Raw genomic sequence first — 22,890 nt, 5'->3', positions numbered from 1 at the left:
TCTTGTGAGTAAAGGAGAGAGTTTTCCCACAAAGGCTTAGGCTGGTGACTATTTTTCAATTTATTAAACACAAGCAGTAAGCCTTCTTCTGAGGAGAGAGACAGTCCTATTCCCTGCTCTCTCTCTTTCTCCTTCCCTCACCCATTTCACTTCATCTTCCTTTAATTCTCTCCTACCTTACCCTTCCCTTTCCTCTGCCCCCTTCTTCTCTCTGCTATCTCTCTTTCTCCTTCCCACACCCATTTCACTTCATCTTCCTTTAATTCTCTCCTCCCTTTCCCTTCCCTCTCCTCTGCCCCTCTTCTTCTACTCTGTCTCTTTTTCTCCTTCCCACACCCATTTCACTTCATCTTCCTTTAATTCTCTCCTCCCTTTCCCTTCCCTCTCCTCCGCCCCTCTTCTTCTCTCCCCTGAACACTTCTGTTAATGTGTATGTCTCTGCCTTTGTTGTTTCCACTTGCCACATTCTTACTAATTTGTCACCCTCTCTGATCTGGGCCTTCTATCTCCGTTTCATTGTACTATCCCTTTCCCAGTTTCCAAGTCCATGTCCTCCTCTCTCTGTGTTGCCCTTTGGCCCTGTGATCCTTTGCTCTCCTCGCTGAGTTTCTCATCTTCTCTCAGCAGACTGCAGCCTCTCCCCCCGCTGTCAGGACTTTGGCTCTGCCTGTCTTCCTCCCCTCCCTGTCTCCTCTCTTCCTGTCCAGCTCCTTTTCTCTCTCTTCCTTTTGCAGTTTCCCACTCTCACTCCCCTTCCCCCTTCCTGCCCCACTGGGAAAGGTGACTCATTGGCACAGGAAGTCCTTGGCTTACAGCATTTTGAGTTCTGGTGAGCGACTGGCACAACGTTTCTAAATTCACACCTGTCTGAGCTTTACAACACCTGGGTTTGGACTTTACCCCAATTAGCCTCTTTATGGAGCTAGCTTTGGGGTGCTGGCTGTGTGTTGGGAAGAGCCATGGATGTACAGAATGGAGAATTATTTATTTAAAGCCACAAGGGGAAGAAGTGTGGGAAAGTTTAAAGGGGGTTAGAGAGAGCGGCCGGTAGGCCGGGATTTGGGGGGATGGGGTCACCGCTATTGATACATGACTCTCCACACCATTCATTCATTCATTCATTCAGTCGTATTTATTGAGTGCTTACTGTGTGCAGAGCACTGTACTAAGCGCTTGGGAAGTACAAGTTGGCAACATACAGAGACGGTCCCTACCCAACAGTGGGCTCACAGTCTAGAAGGGTAAGACCGAGCAGGGGCCTGCCCAATCACCTCAGCCAGTCTGCCGTCTCCTACACTCCAACATCCATGGATTTGAGAGACCGTATCAAGCTCCGAGTTGCTCAGAACCCACCAGATGTGGTCCTCGCTCTCTCCCACCTCATCAAAGCAGTTGGTTAAAAATGCAATCATTTTAACAATAATAATAATGATGGCATTCGTTAAGCACTTACTATGTGCAAAGCACTGTTCTAAGCGCTGGGGGGATACAAGGTGATCAGTTTGTCCCATGTGGGGCTCACAGTCCTCAACCCCATTTTACAGATGAGGTAACTGAGATTCAGAGAAGTTAAGTGACTTGCCCAAGGTCACACAGCAGACATGTGGTGGAGCCGGGATTAGAACCTATGACCTCTGACTCCTGAGCCCGGGCTCTTCCTATTGAGCCACGCTGCTTCTTTTATACAGTATGAATGTTGGTTTTCATTCAAATGTCCAGAGGGACTCTCTGTAAACAGACTATCCCTACATGGATTAAGAGGTGAGCCCCATTTATGGGATAGGGACTGTGTCCATCCCAATTTGCTCGATTCCACCCTAGTGCTTAGTACAGTGCCTGATACGGAGCCAACACTTAACAAAAACCACAATCAATTTCATTTTTTATTTAGGACATGTCTAGATTTCCCTGCACTTTTAAACTTGATTTCTGTAGGTTGAGGTCTTCGTTTTTCTTAAGGCGACAGTCTTCTTGACCTGTCCGAATTTAAATCCCTAGGAAAGGCTTTTGCTGTTGCCGAGATGGTCTGAACAAGCAACATATTGGGAAAAGACAGGAATAGTTTACAGTCTCTGAGATAGGGTTTTAGTCCTTTGTTTCCAAGCAACCTTGAAAAATGATGTGTTCTCTTTGGCTCTGACCCTATCCGTAATTTAGGTAATGTGATGATGACGATTTGGAATAGCAACAGGTCAATAGTCACCTTCATCTTTGTGTAAGAAAATAGCCAGCAGTTCCAACTTTTCAAACATTCTCTCTGTTTCTTTTCCCTCAGCCCCTAATTTTAGAGATAGTTGGGAGATCTTTTTTACGGCGGCGGTATCTGTTTAAACATGCTTAGTGTATGGCTATCTCTTTCACCAGCACCAAGCCAGGCCGCTCCAAATCTTTCTCACGAAGTTCCCAGGCAGCCGGAACCGAATTGCCATAGGAAGTGCGGAAAAGTGCCGGGAATTTGCTGCGGGCGGGGAAGCAAAAGTGGGCTGATGGTCATTCTGGGCACTTCTGTGGGACTTGCTTTTCCAGCGTGCTGCACCGGTCGGAGGATTGCACAAGAGGCCAGTGTCTTTCCTCATGAATGGGCCTGTTTATCGCCATGCTCCCGGGCGAGGGAGTGGAGAGGGATGCGGGTTCTGGGTTTCACGGTTTCTGCTACCCCGAAGTGTGGGAAGGGTCCCTGAAACTGAAGTCAGTGGCTATCGGCCAAGATGGGTCCCCAACTGGGCATTCTGTGGCCCCTCTTTGGTCCCCAGTGAAGCAACATGGCCTAGTGGATAAAGCACGGGCCTGGGAGTTGGAAGGCCCTGGGTTTTAATCCTGACTCTGTCACTACTCTGCTGTGTACCCTTGGGCAAGTCACTTCACTTCTCTGGGCCTCAATTACCTCATCTGTAAAATGGGGATTGACACTGTGGGAGTCAGACCTGGATTCTAATCCCAGCTCTGCCGCTAGCCTGCTGTGTAAACCTGGGCAACTCAGTTAACCTCTGTGGGCCTCAGTTTTCCTATCTAGACTGTGAGCCCGTGGTTGGGTAGGGACCGTCTCTCTATGTTGCCGACTTGTACTTCCCAAGTGCTTACTACAGTGCTCTGCACACCGTAAGCGCTCAATAAATACGAATGAATGAATGAATGAATAAAGTGGGAATAAGATACCTGCTCTCCCTACTTCTTAGTCTGTGTGTCTCATGTGGGACGGAGACAGTGTCTCAATCTGTTTTTCATGTATCTTCCCCACTGCTTAGAACAGCTTAAATATAATTATTATGCATGCCCAACAGACACACCCTCCTGAGCAGGTCAGTCAGCTAACACACACACACACACACACACACACACACACACACACACACACACACACACACACACACACACACACACACACAAATGCACACTCCTGAGCAGGTCAGGCAATGTGCACATGCCAGCACATGCATGCATGCGCACGCGCGCGCACACACACACACTTCTGAGCAGATCAGTAAATGGTGGGCGAGCATACACTCACACACACACATCAGAGCAGGTCAGTCAGCACACACACATACACACTCCTGAGCATACACACGCGCGCACGCGTGTGCATACACACACACATACACAAACACACTCCACAGCAGGTCAGTCGGCATACACACATACACACACACACACACACACCACACAAATGCACACTCCTGAGCAGGTCAGTGTGCGCACACCCGAGTGTGCATACACACACACACACACACATACTCCCACTCAGATCAGTCTGTACATGGACACACACCCCCCCTGCAGATCCCAGCAAGAAGCAGGCAGTGGCCAGCAGCAAGTGAGGAGAGAGAGGGCCCCAAGACGACCCGCAGGGCAAATGGATGAGGGATGAGGGGTGGCCCTGTCTCCTCTGAGCCCCTCCACCCGTCACCCCAGCCACCTCCCCCACAGCTGCTGCCCGGAGGCTCCAGATGAACAGAGCCACAACCCCCGTCCCACCTCCCTGGGGCTTCAGCATCAACACGGACAGCCTCAGCCACCCTACCCTCCCCAGCCTCATTGCTTGTCTCGGCCTTTACTAGGATCACAAGTCAAGGGGACCAAAAGTCCTACTCAAGAGAGGTTCCGAGATTGAGAGTGTTATCCCCATTTTAAGCTGATTATGAGAAGGGAACGTACCCGCTAATTGTGTTGTATCGTACTCTCCCAAGCATCAAGTACACTCAATTCATTCCACTGAGTGATTGTTTTTACAGAGAAGGAAAGCGAGGCAGAGAGAGAGAGGTCAAGTGACTTGTCCAAGGTCATACAGCTGGCCGGTGCCCTAACGGGGACTAGAACCCGGGTCTCCTGACTCCAAGTCAGACCTGTGCTCTTTCCACAATGCCACACTACCTCTCTTGGGCACTCACAACTCTCTGCGGGTGGAATGAAAAGTCCATTCATTCTCTTAAGCAGATTTACCATCATTTTATCATAAAAAAAATCTTTTTCAAGGTGATGTAGGGCAGGCAGGTTAGAAAATATCCAGAGGGTTGACTGCGTATGCCTGAGTCAGTAAAGTGTTTGCAAGTGTGTGTGTAAAGTCAGCGTGCTGATGAGAATATATTTTAATACACTCTGCACAGTGTGCGCAGTAGGACACTCAGAAGATTGCTTCAGCCCATCCACACCCTATTTCTGTGGCGTGTATTTTGCCCCTTCTCAGGGGTGTCAGATCTGCTTAAGCTCTGTGATGATGAAAAATGGAAAGGATCTGTGGACCTGCAAAAATTAATCCTAGTAATAATGGAGGGAGGTGGCTTTTCTTGGGAGTGGAAAGCAGAAGGGAACGGAGAGGTTGTGCCTGACAAGCCGGTTTTCTAGGCTGTCGGCCTTATTCTTATTGTTGCATTATGCCTGTCTGTCAGTGTGCCGAGGGGGCTGCAGGCCGGGGTGCAGAGGATTGTCAAGGGATCAGAGTAAGAGGCAGCGTACTCTCCTTATTTTGTGTGTACGAAGTGTGGGAGCATGCCATCTGCCTCCTAGAACATAGAGCCCCTTTAATCTTGGAATCGCCAGTTGCTCAGCAGGTCTTCCTTTCCAAAGGTGTGTGTTTAGTTCATGGAGCAAAATTGCCCTTGGTCAAGGGCTCTCTGCTACTTGTTTATTGTAGTTTGGTGTCCACTCTCTAACTTATCTGTTAGTTGGTTCTAGTTGGGTGGCCATGCTGTACCTTATCTGCTTAATTGTTCTAGTTGGGTGGTGACTCAAACTTATCTGTTGGTTTGTTCTAGAGGGGTGGCCACTCTCTACCTTATATCTTTGTTGTAGTTAGTGTCCACTCCTACCTTATTTCTTTGTTTTGGTTTGGTGTCCACTATTTCCCTCATCTCTTTGTTGTAGTTCGGGCTTTCACTCTCTACCTTATCTGTTTGTTTGTTCTAGTTTGGTGTCCACTCTCGACTTTATTTCTTTGTTTGGCCTAGTTTGATCTCCACTCTCTACCTTATCTCTTTATTTGTTCTAGCTCGGTGTCCACTCTCCACCTCATCTGTTTCCATTTGGTGTCCATTCTCCACCTCCCCATCCAGATTTTCAACCTCGGTTTCTACTTGGTCACTGGCTCTATCTCTCGATTCATTAAGCCCCACAAATTCCACATAGTATTGCAGATTCTCGGACTGTGAGGGGAAGAGTTTCTGTATTTTGGTTTGTTGTTTTTTTTTTCCCCAATCTGAGACATGGAAAAATGTGTCCACTCAAACTCCCACACCAGAGATCCGGCAGAGGCAGCAGTAAAATCCTTTTTAAAGTCCTTGGTTCCTGGCCTGTGCACATGACCGGGCTCTGTTGCTTCCTGTCCTCTTCCCTTAATCATGAGGCGTGATTCTTCGCAAACACACCTCGGGGTTTTCAGAGTCACTCCTTGGAGCTCCAGGTCTGGGAGAGTTTCTTACAAAATGCAGGAGTGGAGCTCAGAGAAGCATGCATCGTGTACACTCTGTCAGAATGTTTTCAAAGAACAGATCCGTGGGGACTGGGAGGAGCTGACAGGATTAGTTGGGGGTTGAGAGCGGACGATTAGATCATTTGGTCCCGGTATTCCTGGAATGGGCTTAATCTCCAATATGGTGGATTTTTATCATCAGGTTTTGGAAGCTGTCCAGTTCAGTGGTGTTGTCTTTTCCGAGCCTCTTGGACTGGGGAGATTCCATTTTCATAACTTTGTCTGTCTCCATCGTTCCTTTTCTTTTCAAGCTATATTTAATGGCTTCCTGTGACTGCATGATGTTAGGAAACAGAGGACGTGGGTTCTAATACTGCTCCACCACTTGTCTGCTGTGTGAACCTAGGCAAGTTAATTCACTTCTCTGTGCCTCAGTTGCCTCATCTGTAAAATGGGGATTAAAAGTGTGAGCCCCACATGGAACAACCTGATTACCGTGTATCTACCCCAGTGCGTTGAACAGTGCTTGGCACCTAGTAAGCGCTTAACAAATATCATAATAATAATAATAAACAGATGTTCCTCGCTTTTATTTTTGTAATTGCAGAGTTTTAAAGGACTTGTTCGGGGTGTGTTTATGTGTGTGTGTGTGTGTGCGTGTGTGTGCACATGCATGCGTGTGTGCGGACATATGGTAGCGGGGATGAGGGGGTGGGGTACAAATGCAGTTCTTTGAAAAGATTTAGCCCAGGCAACAACAGCATTTAAGTAGTAGTAGTAATGTTATGGTATTTGTTAAGCATTTATTATGTGTCAAGCACTGTTCTAAGCCCTGGGGTAGATAGAAGTTAATCAGAACAAACACACTCCTTGTCCCACATGGGGCTCAAAAATCTTAAGTAGGAGGGAGAACCAGTATTACGGTTTTACGGTTGAGGGAACTGAGGCACAGAGAAATGAAGCCAAGAGAAGCAGCGTGGTTTAATGGGTCGAGCACCGGCCTGAGAGTCCGAAAGACTTTGGGTTCTAATCCCCGCTCCATCATATGTCTGCTGTGTGACTTTGGGCAAGTCACTTCACTTCTATGGGCCTTAGTTACCTCACCTCTAAAATGGGGATTGAGGCTGAGCCCCATATGTGCTCAACCTGATTACCTGGTATCTACCCCAATGATTAGAACAGTGCTTGCCACATAGTAAGCGCTTAACAAGTACCATATTTATTATTACTTGCCCAAGGTCATACAACAGGAGTGTGACAGAGCGGGGATTAGAACCCAGGTCCTCTGATTCCTAGGACCGTGTTCTTTCCCGGAATCAGGCTCGTTCCACAGACCCAATGGCGAGACTTTCTTGTAGAAAGAAACTAACTGCCTGAATGAATGCAGAAAGGAAACGGACCATGACGTGAAACAGAATGGATGTGGTTCAGTGAGAACATACACGGTGTCCTGTTTCCCTGAGGTTCTTCTCGTCCTTGATAGCTGGCTGATATGCTAAAGAGCAAACCCGTAGAGAGATCTTTGAAATGGGGAATGTTCCTCTGGTCTGTGCTTTCATCCGAGAAAATAGCGCGATTGGTTACCTGAAGAGATAAGCATTTTTTAAGAAACAATGTGTTCCTTCACAGCCACAAAGATTCCAGGCAGTCTCAAGCTTTTGAGATAGAAGAATTCGTATTTAGCGATTATTTTTTCCCCCCTTCATTAATTACATAGTTTGCCTCTCCTGGGGAAAGAATATGTGTCAGGGTAACAGAACATTTTATGCACTTGCGTGCTAAAATGGTAGAGATTGATAAATCCATTTAGTAAGGAAAATAAAGCATACCGATTCGTTTATATTTTGAACGTGGCAAGTGTCTGCCCTGGGACTTGTTAATTGTCAGAAGCAGCCAGATTGGGGGAAACTTTTCTCTACAAAGAAATGTGGGGAGTGGGAATCATGAGACTGAGCATCAGAAGAAGTCCTGGATGCTAATCCCCGCTCTGCCCCTGGCCTGCTGTGTGACCTCAGGCAAGGTGCTTAACCTCTCTGGGCTTTGGTTTCCTCATCTGTAAAATGGGTGAGGACATCTGCTCTTCGTATCTCTTAGAGTGTGGGACAGGGACTGTCTGATCTGGTTACCCTGTACCTACCCCCGACAACTTTGCCCACAATTTAGCTCAGATGAAGTTCTTTAGCTCAGATGAAGTTCCTAATAAATGAATAAAAGTGAGAAGCAGTGCGGCCTAATGCTGGCTCTGCCTCTTGTTATCTCTAGACTGTAGGCTCGTTGCGGGCAAGGAATGTATCTGCTGTATTGTTATATTATACTCTCCAAAGTGCTTAGTACAGAGCTCTGCACACAGTAAGCGCTCATTAAATACGATTGACTGATTGTGCCTCAGTTACCTCATCTGTAAAATGGGGATTAAAACTATGAGCCCCACGTGGGACAGACACTGTATCCAACCCGATTTGCTCGTATCCACCCCAGCACTTAGTATAGCTACTGGTACGTGGTAAGGGCCTAACGAATACCACCATTGTTAACTATTATTATAAGCACCTTATGGGCAGAGAATGTGACTGTTCTATTGTACTCTCCCAAGCGCTTAGTACAGTGCTCTGCACACAGTAAGCGCTCTATAAATACAATTATCTGAAGCAGGGAAATTGGGGGAGCTGTCCCTTGGGGGAGGGGAACTGTATGCTGAGAAGCAGTGTGGCTCAGTGGAAAGAGCACAGGCTTTGGAGTCAGAGGTCAAGGGTTCAAATCCCTGCTCTGCCAATTGTCAGCTGTGTAACATTGGGCAAGTCACTTAACTTCTCTGTGCCTCAGTGACCTCATCTGTAAAATGGGGATTAAGACTGTGAGCCCCCCGTGGGACAACCTGATTACCTTGAAACCTCCCCAGTGCTTAGAACAGTGCTTTGCACATAGTAAGCGCTTAATAAATGCCATCATTATTATTATTCTTACCCCCACCCTTGAACAATGACTGCCTCACCCCTCTCTCCTGGGGAATGAGACTCCAGCAGGCTGGCTCAGACTTTCACTCACTGAAGCCCCTGCCCAAGGAGCCGATAAGAGCGCCCAGACAGCTGGGAGAGACCTTGAGAGAGAAAGCGAGAGACATATAGACAGAGAGAGAGAGAGAGATCTTGTGAATATAAATAGGAGCCAATTTCTGTGAGGTTGGACAGAGCGGGAGGAAAATTGGCTCATCTCCTACATTGTAGGCCTTCTCTCCGGTTTCCCTCCCGCCCAGTCCCCGTAAGAGGGAGATTCAAGCAGATCCAATGCCCCGAGTGCATAATGCAGTTGGTCATTAGGAAGCTGGTTCCAACCTCATTTTAGACCTCTGGCGAGAACAATTTGTTTTTTCATTCTGTGTGTGCTGTAAGAGCATTGGGGGATGTTCATTCATTCATTCAATCGTATTTATTGAGCGCTTACTGTGTGCAGAGCACTGTACTAAGCGCTTGGGAAGTCCAAGTCGGCAACATATAGAGACGGTCCCTACCCAACGATGGGCTCACAGTCTAGAAGGGGGAGACAGACAACAAAACAAAACATTTGGACAGGTGTCAAAGTCGTCAGAACAAATAGAATTAAAGCTATATGCACATCATTAACAAAATAGAATAGTAAATATGTACAAGTAAAATAGAGTAATAAATCACTTAACATCTCTATGCCTCAGTTTCCTCATCTGTAAAATAGGGTTTGAGACTGTGAGCCCCCCAAGGGACAACCTGCTCACCCTGTACCCCCACCCCCAGCGCTTAGAACAGTGCTCTGCACATAGTAAGCGCTTAACAAATACCATCATCATCATCAAATCTGTACAAATATATATACCAGTACTGTGGGGAGGGGGAGGAGGTAGGGCGGGGGGATGGGGAGGAGGAGAGGAAAAAGGGGGCTCAGTCTGGGAAGGCCTCTTGGAGGATGTGAGCTCTCAGGGCTTTGAATGGAGGAAGAGAGCTAGCTTGGCGGATGTGTGGAGGGAGGGCATTCCAGGCCAGGGGAAGGACGTGGGCCGGGGGTCGACGGCGGGACAGGCGAGAACGAGGCCCAGTGAAGAGGTTAGTGGCGGCAGAGGAACGGAGGGTGCGGGCTGGGCTGGAGAAGGAGAGAAGGGAGGTGAGGTAGGAGGGAGCGAGGTGATGGACAGCCTTGAGGCTGAGAGTGAGGAGTTTTTGCTTGATTCGTAGGTTGACTGGAGATTTTTGCATTCATCTGTCAGAGTCTGGGCCCTCCTATCCAGCCTGTGGCACTCCCTTGTGGACGTTTCCCTGTTGTCTTCCCTCGAGAAGCCCCCTGCCCCCCAATCAAGCCCTAGATCAGGCCCCGTCATCTCTCTTGATGTCATTTGGAGCAATGTGCCAGGTGAGGTGAGCCACCTCATTCAGTCAATTGTATTTATTGGGCACTTACTGCATGCAGAGCACTGTACTAAGCACTGAGGAGAGGTTACGTTGGGCCAGAAGGCATGAAAAGGAGCAGGGAGTTGCAGCCTGGAGGAAGAATATAGAAGCACTGGCTCAGAGTGCTTCTGAGAAGCAGAAGTGCTTCTTCTTCCACGAGAAGCTTCTACAAGAAGCAGTGTGGCTCAGTGGAAAGAGCCCGGGCTTTGGAGTCAGAGGTCATGGGCTCAAATCCTGGCTCCGCCACTTGTCAGCTGTGTGACTTTGGGCAAGTCACTTCACTTCTCTGGGCCTCAGTTACCTCATCTGTAAAATGGGGGTTAAGACTGTGAGCCCCCGTGGGACAACCTGATCACCTTGTATCCCCCCAGCACTTAGAACAGTGCTTTGCACATAGTAAGCGCTTAATAAATGCCGTCATTATTATTATTAAGCACTGAAGGTAGGCAGCCCCCAGAGAGTCGCTAGTGCTTACTGGTGAGACGAGGAGGAGGAGCACGGGAAGCAGGGTGTTGTTTATTTTCTCCTTCACGCTCACTCATTTACTTTTGAGACCCACCGGCGGTCCTTTCTTTAGCATCCTTGAAATTGGCTCATCAGGACAGCTCAGCGGGGCACAATAAGCGTATTATCGCCCAGAGCCGAGCGCAGATTCAAATCGAGCTTGACCGAATCGTTGGATTCTGCCGCGGGCCGGGCGAGCTCTGTGAGATCTTTCTGTCCCGTGGTACAGAGTGGCCATAGAGATGATGATGGTGAACAAGCTGCCTTTGTTGGGCGAGCTCCAGGCGAGAAGCTCTGTCCGGCTTCCTCAGAGGAGCGTCCTGTGCCTCTCCCTGACGGGTCTGAAGGGAGCGATGAAGACAGGCCCTGTCCTGCAGTCCTAGCCCTCACTGGACCCGCCTTCCCTGTCGCCCTTAGCGTTCTCCAAGGCAGCCGGAGACACCGAATACCCAGAGTGTCATGCCGTTCCCTCTGGTTCTGACAACCTGAGGAGGAAGGCCATGTGGCCAAGCAGCGTGGCTCAGTGGAAAGAGCATGAGCTTTGGAGTCAGAGGTCGTGGGTTCAAATCTTGGCTCCGCCAATTGTCAGCTGGGTGACTTTGGGCAAGTCACTTAACTTCTTCTAGACTGTGAGCCCACTGTTGGATAGGGACTGTCTCTATATGTTGCCAACTTGTACTTCCCAAGCGCTTAGTACAGTGCTCTGCACACAGTAAGCGCTCAATAAATACAATTGTTTGATTGGTTCTCTGTGCCTCAGTTACCTCATCTGTAAAATGGGGATTAAGACTGTAAACCCCCCGTGGGACAACCTGATCACCCTGTAACCTCCCCAGTGCTTAGAACAGTGCTTTGCACATAGTAAGCACTTAACAAATGCCATCATCATCATTATTATTATTATTATTCTGGTATTTGTTAAGCACTCACTGTGTGCCTGCGCTGTACTAAGCTCTGGGGTGGACACAGTCCCTGTCCCACCTGAGGCTCACAGTCTTAATCCCCATTTTACAGAGGAGGTAACTGAGTCACAGAGAAGAGAAGTGACTTGCCCAAGGCCACACAGCAGGCGAGTGGCCAGAATGGAATTAGAATCCAGGTCCTCTGACTCCCAACCCGTGCTCTTTCCACTAGGCCATGCTGCTTCTCGTGCTGCTCCTGCTCCTAAATCAATCAATGGTATTTGAGCAATTACCGTGTGCAGAGCACTTAGTAAGTGCTTGATAGAATACATGACAACAGAGTTGGTAGACAGGTTCCCTGCCAAAAATGTCAACCGTCTTTATTGAGAGCTTACTGTGTGCAGAGCACTGTACTAAGCACGTGGGAGAGTACGGTATAACAATGTAACAAACACATTCCCTGCCCACAATGAGCTTACAGTCTAGAGGGGAAAATGATACATGGTCATCTTTGTACAGATAAGAGAACCTGCCTCAGACTTCCATCCTATATAAATCATTGTAATTAAATGTGTTCATTGAGCACTTGCCCATAGGACACTGTAGTAGGTGTTTGGGAATATACAGAAGACATAAAATGTGCTCCTGCCCTCAAGGAGGTTAGAGGGCAATGGGAAAGGCAAGCATGCACAAATGTGCTACGTATATGAGTAAAGGAATATATGCAATGATAGAAAACTAAAATAAGCAACTGGAAAATAAATCAGCCATGCACCTGAAGTAATAATAATGATATTTTTAAAGAACCTAATGACTGTTATGTAAGGTATTTAAACCCTTTGGAGATGGGAGATCAACAAAAGCACAAAACATATTTACTGACCATAGGAAGGTTACATTCTAATTGGACTGTTAAGGTTTGATTAAAATATGAAATAGAAACCCTTGTTCATTTTGAAAGTTGAAACCCCACAGAGGGAAGAAACCTCTCTCAACTGTGAGAGATGCTAAATTAACTTTGGGTCACCTTTTAAGTGGAAGAGAAGCATCCTGGAGAATACCTCAATCTCCTTTGATACTGAAACTTTTGTCTTTTGATTCTTTCAGATTTGCTGAACTATTAAATCCAGACCCATCATTTCCCCCAGACTCTGGTAAGTTCTACTGAGTTTTATTCTTGAAGAACAACTTACTGGTTGATATCTAACAGGAAAATGTATTTTATATTGATGGCATGTCTGTTGGTAATGGATACAGTATTTATACATTCCCTTTTGTATTTTCAAGGAAGTTGTGATTTTAAAAGATGAAAAAAGTCTCTTCTAGCTGAGATCTATGCAGGACCCTCAGGGTTTGATGACTTTCGGCTCTTCCCTTTCTTCTCCATAGCCTCAATCTTCAATCCTAAAACCTAAGCCTGGCTCTCCTTGAGGGTAGAAACTGTGACTACTAATTCTTTTGTCCCATCCCAAGCACTTAGTACAGTCCTCGGCACATTGTAGATGCTTAATACATACTGTTGAGGAACAGCATGGCTTAGTGTATAGAGCCTGGGCCTTGGAGTCTGCTCTGTGACCTAGGGTGAGTCACTTCACTTCTCTGGGCCTCAGTTCCCTCCTCCGTAAAATGGGGATGAAGAACTGTGTGTCCCAGAAGGGACAGGGACAGTGTCCAACCCAATTTGCTTTTATTCACCCCAGTGCTTAATATAGTGTCCAGCACATAGTAATCACTTAAAAAATACCACCAGTACAATAATAATAATTATTATTATATTAATTGAATGACTCCTGGCAACTCCACAGATGCTCATAATTGTTATATTTCCAAAGTGCTTGCTCTGTGCTAACAATAATAATAATAATAATAATAATAATAATTGTGGTATTTGTTAAGCGCTTACTTTGCTCCAGACACTGTCTGTCTGACTTTTCTTGCCCTTGGGCTTCGAGGCCTGCATGAATCACAGCTCCCTTTTGATCCCGGGTCCCCTTCCTCTACCTTGAGTCCTTGAGTCCTTGAGATGCTCCTGAGTCTTTGATCTTTCTTCTGGAAAAAGTGCCTGCTCAATTATAATAGAAGTGCTCACTCTAGGATAAGCCCTGAGGAGACACAAGATAATGAGAACAGAGCCAGCCTAGGTCCCACACAGGGCTCACGGTCTTCTCCCCCCTTTTACAGATGAGGAAACTGAGGCCCAGAGAAGTTAAGCGATTTGTCCTAAAGACCTGTAGCAGAGCTGGGACTAGAAGCCAGGAGTCCTGACTCCTTGCTCTTCCCATTTGGCAGTACTAACTCCCCAACTTAGTCACCCAAATCATCGGGCAGAGGTCACTCTGGTGGCTCTTGGCTTACACTCCCTACACAGGCCGACTGAAGGGATTCTTGGCCTTCCAGCTTCTTTTGGAACTCAGGGTGTCTTGAAAACTTAGAGAAGCAGCATGGCCTAGTGCCTAGAGCCCGGGCCTGGGAATCAGAAGGAGCTGGATTCTAATCCCGGCTCCGCCACTTGTCTGCTGTGTGACCTTGGACAAGTCACTTCACTTCTCTGAGCCTCAGTTTCCTCAACTGCAAATTGGGAATTAAGGCCGTGAGTCCTGTGTGGGACAGGGACTATGTCCAGCCTGATTATCTTGTATCTTCCCCTAACACTAAGAACAGTGCCTGGCATATAGTAAGTGCTTAACAAATGCTATAAAAGAATAAAAAAGAAAGGTTTTTCTGATCCTTAGGCCTGTGCTCTATCCACTAAGCCACACTGCTTTCCGGTTCACATCTCTGTTAAAAATTAGCTCTTTTTTTTGGTGGGGGAAGGGGCAATATCTAGGTCTTGACTCTTATGACTGCGGTCAATTCTCATCCTTCTCTGCTATTTTTTGTGCTGGCAGAGTTTTCAAATTAGTCTAATTCAGTACCGAGAATTCTCCCGTATTGGCAGATCACACACTGAGATGGTAGGTATTGTGCTTTCTAACTCTCCAAATTACTTTAATCCTGTCCAGATGCTTGAAATTATACATGGACTTTGCCAGGCTTTCATCTGCATGTTCAGCAGGAAGATCTGCTGCAAGAGACTGTGGGGAGAGTCCTTGCTTCCACTCTAAACGAGGCTGAGTGGGGCCAGCGAGGGGGAAAAGGAAAATCAAATCCTAGGAAATAGTGTCACCCTGCACTTTTAAAACCTCTTTTCCAACTGCCACCTTCACTGATGGGTTTGGTGGATGGGTTGGCTGGTTGCTGGTTAGTCAGTACTTTCATTCATTCAACCGTGTTTATTGAACATTTACTGTGCCCAAACCACTGTACTAAAGCGCTTAGGAGCGTACAGTGTAACAATAATCAGACACATTCCCGGCCCACAGCGAGCTCTCCAGCCCTATGCTCAGCCTTCATGTCTTATGTATTTTTGCTGAAGTAGAAAATGTCCTTTTTATCTGTACATCCAGTTATTCAGTAGTTTTGTCCTAGTGTTTTCGCACTGCTTCCTGCTTTATCCTCCAGTTTCCTCCAGGTTTGCCATGTGTCTGCCTCATCCTCTAGATTGTAAACTCCTTGAGAACAGGGTATGCATGTCTTACCACTGTCATGCTCCCCAAGCGCTTAGAACAGTGCACTGAACCTAGTAGATACCTTTACTGCTATGACTAGTAGTTGCTTAATGCCACTGATTAATTTTTAGGAATAGATTTCATTTCTTCCAAGTGCTTGTACTTTATCAATGATGATGAAAATTGCGTATATTTGTACATATTTATTACTCTATTTTATTAATGATGTGTATGTAGCTATAATTCTATTTATTCTGATAGTATTGAAACCTGTCTACTTGTTTTGTTGTCCGTCTCCCCCTTCTAGACTGTGAGCCCGTTGTTGGGTAGGGACCGTCTCTATGTGTTGCTGATTTGTACTTCCCAAGCACTTAGTGCAGTGCTCTACGTACAGTAAGCGTTCAATAAATACGATTGAATGAATGAATGAATGAATCAAAAGGAACGTATTGAAAGTGAAGTCACCCAGATGTGACATTTTTCATGATATAAAAAAAATTATCTTCCCTCCTAAAGTCCCGCCCTCTACCCACCTTCACCCCCTCCTTACTCCCTGGCCCTCATTCATCTGATTCCTTAGAAGCCAGAGACTACCAACTCCCTCTTTACAAAGATTTCATTTACATTTTTGTCTTGTCCTTGGTGAGCCGCTCTTCATTGGACCAATTTTTTGCTCTCAAAAATAATGGGAAAGAGAGAGGGAATGCCACCCATTTTGGCTGTAAGCCCTCTAGACTGTAAGCTCGTTGTGGGCACAGAATGTGTCTGCTTATTGTATTGTACTCTCCCAAGTGCTCTGCACACAGTATGCGCTCAACAAATACATCTGAATGAATGAATGAATCATGCAGTTTAAGGTTAAAAAACCAGAAATCTGACATTCCTTACTAATAGTTCTTGATTGTATTCCCTGACCCTTTGGATACCTTTTTCTTTCCACCTTAAGCGATATTTAACCTAATTCACTGAGTTGTCTTACTTACCCCTTCCCCTCCTCCTCCCTGCATCCAGCCACCCTGGAGAACCCTCATTTTCTCATGAATCAGGGTTCTGAAACCCAGGTTTTTGAAGGGGTAAGAAAGTCCCAGAGGCAGGCAGTAAAGGTGGATAAAAGCCAGTACTGTCCGGAATGGGACTCGGTGATTTCCAGGTGGAAGCTTGGGTTGAGATGAATCGTTCAGGATGCTTCTCCTTGGGGTGGGTGAGTGTCTCAGGGAGCAGGCTCCAAGCTGCAGACGGGACAAGTATTTAATAACTCAAATCCGCATCTGTTCTAAGCCTCGTTTAAACAAAAAAAGTTAACCCCGTTCTACGCCACTTCCCCATGCGAAGGCCATTTTTAAAAGTAGCAACAGGGTTTATCCAGGGAAGGCCTCTTGGAGGAGATGTGCCTTCAGTAAGGCTTTGAAGTGGCAGGAGAGTGATGGTCTGTCAGATTTTATTTTGTTAGTATGTTTACTATTTATTTTATTTTATTTTATTTGTATGTTTGGTTTTGTTCTCTGTCTCCCCCTTTTAGACTGTGAGCCCACTGTTGGGTAGGGACTGTCTCTATATGTTGCCAACTTGGACTTCCCAAGTGCTTAGTACAGTGCTCTGCACACAGTAAATGCTCAATAAATATGATTGATGATGATGAGGGAGGGCGTTCCAGGCCAGAGGCAGAGCGTGGGCGAGAGGTCAGCGGCGAGATAGATGAGAGGCAGGAACAGGCCAGGGCCCAGATCCCAGTCCCTGCCAGCCCCTTTCACGATGACCAGAGCTGGCTCGCCAGCCAAAGAGCGTCAGTTGGGGCTTTGAAAGTGAAAATGTCAGCACCTGTTAGCTCTCGGATCAGTTAACTGTAGCCAGTGCCTGCTGAGCCAAAGTTTGGTGCGCCTCAGGGACCCAGGAGCTCCCAGGAAGACTGCCCCGGCCCCAAATCCACAGAGGGTGAAGAAGTAGTGTGGCTTATTGGCTAGAGTACAGGCCTGGGACTCAGAAGGACCTGGGTTCTAATTCCTGCCTCCGCCACTTGTCTTCTAGTTGACCTTGGGGAAGTCACTTCACTTCTCTGGGCCTCATTTTCTTCATATGTAAAATGGGGATTAAGACTGGGAGTACCCAGTGTGGCACTTGATTAGCTTGTATCTACCCTAGTGTCTACAACAGTGTCTGGCACATAGCACTTAAGAACTGAAGCAGTGTGGTCTAGTGGATAGAGCATGGGCCTGCGAGTAGGAAGGACCTGGGTTCTAGTCCCGGCTCAGCCAATTGTCTGCTGTGTGACCCGGGGCATGTGCATCTAGCCTTATTTCTATTTATTCTGATGACACCCGTCCGCATGCTTTGTTTTGTTGTCTGTCTCCCCCTTCTAGATTATGAGCCTGTTGTTGGGTAGGGACCGTCTCTATATGTTGCCAACTTGTACTTCCCAAGCGCTTAGTACAGTGCTCTGCACACAGTAAGCACTCAATAAATACAATTGAATGAATGAATGAAGTTACTTCGCTTCTCCGGGCCTCAGCGACCTCATCTGTAAAATGGGGATGAAGACTGTGAGCTCCATGTGGGACAGGAACTGTGTCCAGCCTCTATCTACAGGAGCAGCGTGGCTCAGTGGAAAGAGCACGGGCTTTGGAGTCAGAGGCCATGGGTTCGAATCCCCACTCCACCACATGTCTGCTGTGTGACCTTGGGCAAGTCACTTAACTTCTCTGAGCCTCAGTTACCTCATCTGTAAAATGGGGGTTAAGACTGTGAGCCCCACGTGGGACAACTTGATCACCTTGTAACTCCCCCAGTGCTTAGAACAGTGCTCTGCACATAGTAAGTGCTTAACAAATGCCATTATTATTATTATTATTATTATTACCCCTGCGCTTAGAACAGTGTCTGGCACATAGTAAGCGCATAACGCTCATTGTGGGAAGGAAATGTGTCCATTCATTCATTCAATCATAATAATAATAATGGCATTTGTTAAGCGCTTACTATATGCAAAGCACTGTTCTAAGCACTGGGGGGGGATACCAGGTGATCATTCATTCATTCAATCATATTTATTGAGCACTTACTGTGTGCAGAGCACTGTATTAAGTGCTTGGGGAGTACAAGTCGGCAACATACAGAGACGGTCCCTACCTGATCAGGTTGTCCCACGTGGGGCTCACAATCTTAATCCCCAGATGAGGGAACTGAGGCTCAGAGAAGTTAAATGACTTGCCCAAGGTCACACAGTAGACAGCGTGACTCAGTGGAAAGAGCCCGGGCTTTGGAGTCAGAGGTCATGGGTTCAAATCCCAGCTCTGCCAATTGTCAGCTGGGTGACTTTGGGAAAGTCGCTTGACTTCTCTGTGCCTCTGTTCCCTCATCTGTAAAATGGGGATTAAGACTGTGAGCCCCCCGTGGGACAACCTGATCACCCTGTAACCTCCCCAGCGCTTAGAACAGTGCTTTGCACATAGTAAGCACTTAATAAATGCCATCATTATTGAGCCCCCTCCTTCTTCTCCCCCTTGTCCCCCCTCCATCTCCCCCTCGTCCCCCTCTCCATCTCCCCCGTCTTACCTCCTTCCCTTCCCCACAGCACCTGTATATATGTATATATGTTTGCACATATTTATTACTCTATTTATTTATTTATTTTACTTGTACATATCTATTGCATTTGTTTTATTTTGTTAATATGTTTGGTTTTGTTCTCTGTCTCTCCCTTCTAGACTGTGAGCCCACTGTTGGGTAGGGACTGTTTCTATATGTTGCCAACTTGTACTTCCCAAGCGCTTAGTACAGTGCTCTGCACACAGTCAGCGCTCAATAAATACGATTGATTGATTGATTGATTGATTGATTGAAGCCAGGATTAGAACCAACGACCTCTGACTCCTAAGCCCGGGCTCTTTCCACTAAGCCCCGCTATTTATTGAGTGCTAACTGTTGAATCAATCCATCCATCAATCAATCGTATTTATTGAGCACTGACTGTGTGCAGAGCACTGTACTAAGTGGTTGGGAAGTACAAGTTGGCAACATATAGAGACAGTCCCTACCCAACAGTGGGCTCACAGTCTAAAATGGGCTCACAGTTGAACTCTCCCAAGCGTTTACTACAGTGCTCTGCGCACAGTCAGCGATCAATAAATATGATTAAATGAATGAATGAATAACAAATAGCTTTAAATAGCCCCTTCCTTCCTCTCCCCCTCGTCCCCATCTCCATTCCCCCATCTTACCTCCTTCCCTTCCCCACAGCACCTGTATATATGGATATATGTCTGTACATATTTATTACTCTATTTATTTATTTATTTATTTTACTTGTACATAGCTATTCTATTTATTTTATTTTGTTACTATGTTTGGTTTTGTTCTCTGTCTCCCCCTTTTAGACTGTGAGCCCACTATTGGGTAGGGATTGTTTCTATATGTTGCCAACTTGTATTTCCCAAGTGCTTAGTACAGTGCTCTGCACACAGTCAGCGCTCAATAAATAGGATTGATGATGATGATGATGATGCTCTGCACACAGTCAGCGATCAATAAATACGATTAAATGAATGAATGAATAACAAATAGCCTTAAAAAACAGACTGAGCCCCTTCCTTCCTCTCCCCCTCGTCCCCCTCTCCATCCCTCCATCTTACCTCCTTCCCTTCCCCACAGCACCTGTATATATGTATATATGTTTGTACATATTTTTTACTCTATTTATTTATTTATTTATTTTATTCGTTCATATCTATTCTATTTATTTTATTTTGTTAGTATGTTTGGTTTTGTTCTCTGTCTCCCCCTTTTAGACTGTGAGCCAGCCCACTGTTGGGTAGGGACGGTCTCTATTTGTTGCCAACTTGGACTTCCCAAGCGCTTAGTACAGTGCTCTGCACACAGTAAGCGCTCAATAAATACGATTGATGATGATGATGATGATGCTCTGCACACAGCCAGCGATCAATAAATACGATTAAATGAATGAATGAATAGCAAATAGCCTTAAAAAACCTATTAAAGGGGGGGGTGTCTCCTGCTTTTTACGGGTTTCTCCACTAGGTGGCAGTGTCGGCCGTGGTGTCATCGGCCGGAGAAATCGCTGCACTACCCGGACCAGCCTGCGGGAGGCGCTGTCCTCCGGGGGCCGCTGACCAAACGCTGCCGCCCACAGAGCTTTGAAGCCCTGCAAGGTTTTCTGAGAATAAGCCTCTTTTGGGGCAGGATTTCTTATTTTCATCCATCCATCCAATCGTATATTGGAGAACCACCGTGGCTCAGTGGAAAGAGCCCGGGGTTTTGGAGTCAGAGGTCATGGGTTCAAATCCCAGCTCCACCAACTGTCAGCTGTGTGACTTTGGGCAAGTCACTTAACTTCTCTGTGCCTCAGTTACCTCATCTGTAAAATGGGGATTAAAACTATGAGCACCCCGTGGGACAACCTGATTACCTTGTAACCTCCTCAGCGCTTAGAACAGTGCTTTGCACGTAGTAAGCGCTTAACAAATGCCACCATTATTATTATTATTACATAGTGCTTTGGGGCTGGGAGGGGGGAAGACCAAAGGGAGCAAGTTCCCCAGCCCAATCTGGTAAATGAGGGAGGCACCTTGAAACAGCATGGCGTAGTGGAAAGAGCCAGGAGACCTGGGTTCTAATCCCAGTGCTGCCTCTGGCCTGCTGGGTGATCTTGGATAAGTCACTTAACCACTCTGTGCCTCAATTTCCTCATCTGAAAATGGGAATGATACCTTTTCTCCCTCCCTCTTAGATTGTCAGCCTCGTGGAAGACAGGGTCTGTGTCTGATCAGATTGAATTGTATTTACCCCAAGTATTAGCACATAGTAATAATAATAATAATAATTTTGGTGTTTGTTAAGTGCTTACTATGTGCCAAGCACGTTCTAAGTACTGGGTAGAAGATACAGGGTAATCGGGTTGTCCCACATGGGGCTCACATCTTCATCCCCATTTTCCAGATGAGGTAGCTGAGGCACAGAGAAGTTAAGTGACTTGCCCAAAGTCACACAGCCGACAAGTGGCAGAGCCAGGATTAGAACCCACAACCTCTGACTCCCAAGCCCATGCTCTTTCCTCTGAGCCATGCTGCTTCTCTAGTACATAGCACATATTAGCACATGTAATTTTTTAGTGGTATTTGCTAAGCGCTTGCTCTGTGCCATGCATTGTAATAAACACTGGGGTAGATATACGCTAGTCAGGTTGGATACAGTCCATGTCCCACATGGAGCTCATAGTCTTAATTCCCATTTTACAGGTGAGGCAACTGAGGCATGGAGAAATGAAGTGACTTACCCTAGGTCACACAGCAGACAAGTGGCAGAGGTCAAATTAGAACCCAGGTCCGCCCAAGCCCAGGCTCTTAACACTGGGCTGCAGCTTTAATTTAGGTCTTTATCATAGCCTCCCTTGGAGGGAAAATAAATTTTTCTTTCCTACCACCTATACTACAGATCCTTTTTCCTTCTTTAAACCAAGGTGGCTTTCAGATATCTTTCTCACACACATATATCCCTTCATTCATTCATTCAATCGTATTTATTGAGCACTTACTGTGTGCAGAGCACTGTACTGAGCGCTTGGGAAGTACAAGAGACCAAGGTATGTTGGGGGCTTCTGCTTGAGGCTGAGAGAGAAGCAGCAGATAAAGAACAAGCTTGGATTCTATTCCTGACTCTGCCACTGGTCCGCTGTGTGTTTTGGGGCAAATCACTTCACTTCTCTGAGCCTCAGTTACCTCACCTGTAAAATGGGACTGTGTTCAGCCTTCTTAACTTGTATCTACCCCAGGGCTTAGAACAGTGCCTGGCACATAGTAAGCGCTTAACAAATACTATTAAAAACAAAGATGGAAGTGCTGAAGACTAGTAATTACTTGGGGAAGGTCTTTTACAAAACGTGTGATTTCCCCTTAACACTTCTCTCTCTTTCTCTCAAAATATTTATCTATCTCTCTGCCCTCCTCATTCCCCCCTCCACTCCTTCTCACCTTTCTTCTCTGTGCCTCCGTTCCTTCATCTGAAAAATGGGGATTAAGACCGAGCCCCAAGTGAGACAGGGACTGTAGCCAACCTGATTAATTTGTTTCTACCCCAGTGCTTAGAGCAGTGCCTGACACATAGTAGGCATTTAACAAACACCGTTAAAAAAAGGATCTTGGTCCTTGAGAGATACCCAGGGAAATGAGAAAAATAGTAGTGTCCAGCAGGAGCAAAGGAGCCCAGCTTGCCGTGGCTGTGAGGGCCTTTGCCTTCCAGTGTGAAACAGTGCGGGGGACCGGGAATGATTGGGAAGGGTGAATCAAACCACAATAAAGCATTCTTCTGAAACTCCAACTTGCTTTTTGTCTGCCCTTGCCCCGCTGAATCTGAACTCAACCACCTCAGCAGATCAGTTAGTGGCATTTCAGGCACTTGTAGTGATTGAGTGCTTGCTGTGTGCTTGGGAGAATACAATATAACAAACACATTCATTCATTCGGTGGTATTTATTGAGCACTTACTGAATGCAAAACACTGTAGTAAGAGCTCTTGGGAGAGTACAATGTGATGGTAAACGGACACATTCCCTGCCCATAACTTGCTTACAGTCTAGAGGGGCACTTGAAAGAGTTCCAGTGATAATA

The 22,890-nt window shown here is 46.4% G+C and overlaps 1 protein-coding gene across 1 annotated transcript in view; it reads left to right on the top strand.

Moving 5' to 3' along the window:
* Positions 1-12,828: 12,828 nt before the first annotated feature.
* GNG12 (G protein subunit gamma 12) overlaps positions 12,829-22,890 on the top strand; it is a 47,837-nt gene continuing 37,775 nt past the window's right edge. Inside the window, exon 1 of the mRNA XM_038753276.1 lies at positions 12,829-12,880. The gene's annotated coding sequence lies outside the window, so the exon portion shown is untranslated. The remainder of the gene's footprint in view (positions 12,881-22,890) is intronic.

This window comes from Tachyglossus aculeatus, chromosome 10 (genome assembly GCF_015852505.1).
Source record: "Tachyglossus aculeatus isolate mTacAcu1 chromosome 10, mTacAcu1.pri, whole genome shotgun sequence".
In the NCBI taxonomy this organism is placed as follows: Eukaryota; Metazoa; Chordata; class Mammalia; order Monotremata; family Tachyglossidae; genus Tachyglossus; species Tachyglossus aculeatus.
This window is presented reverse-complemented; position numbering and strand designations above follow the sequence as displayed.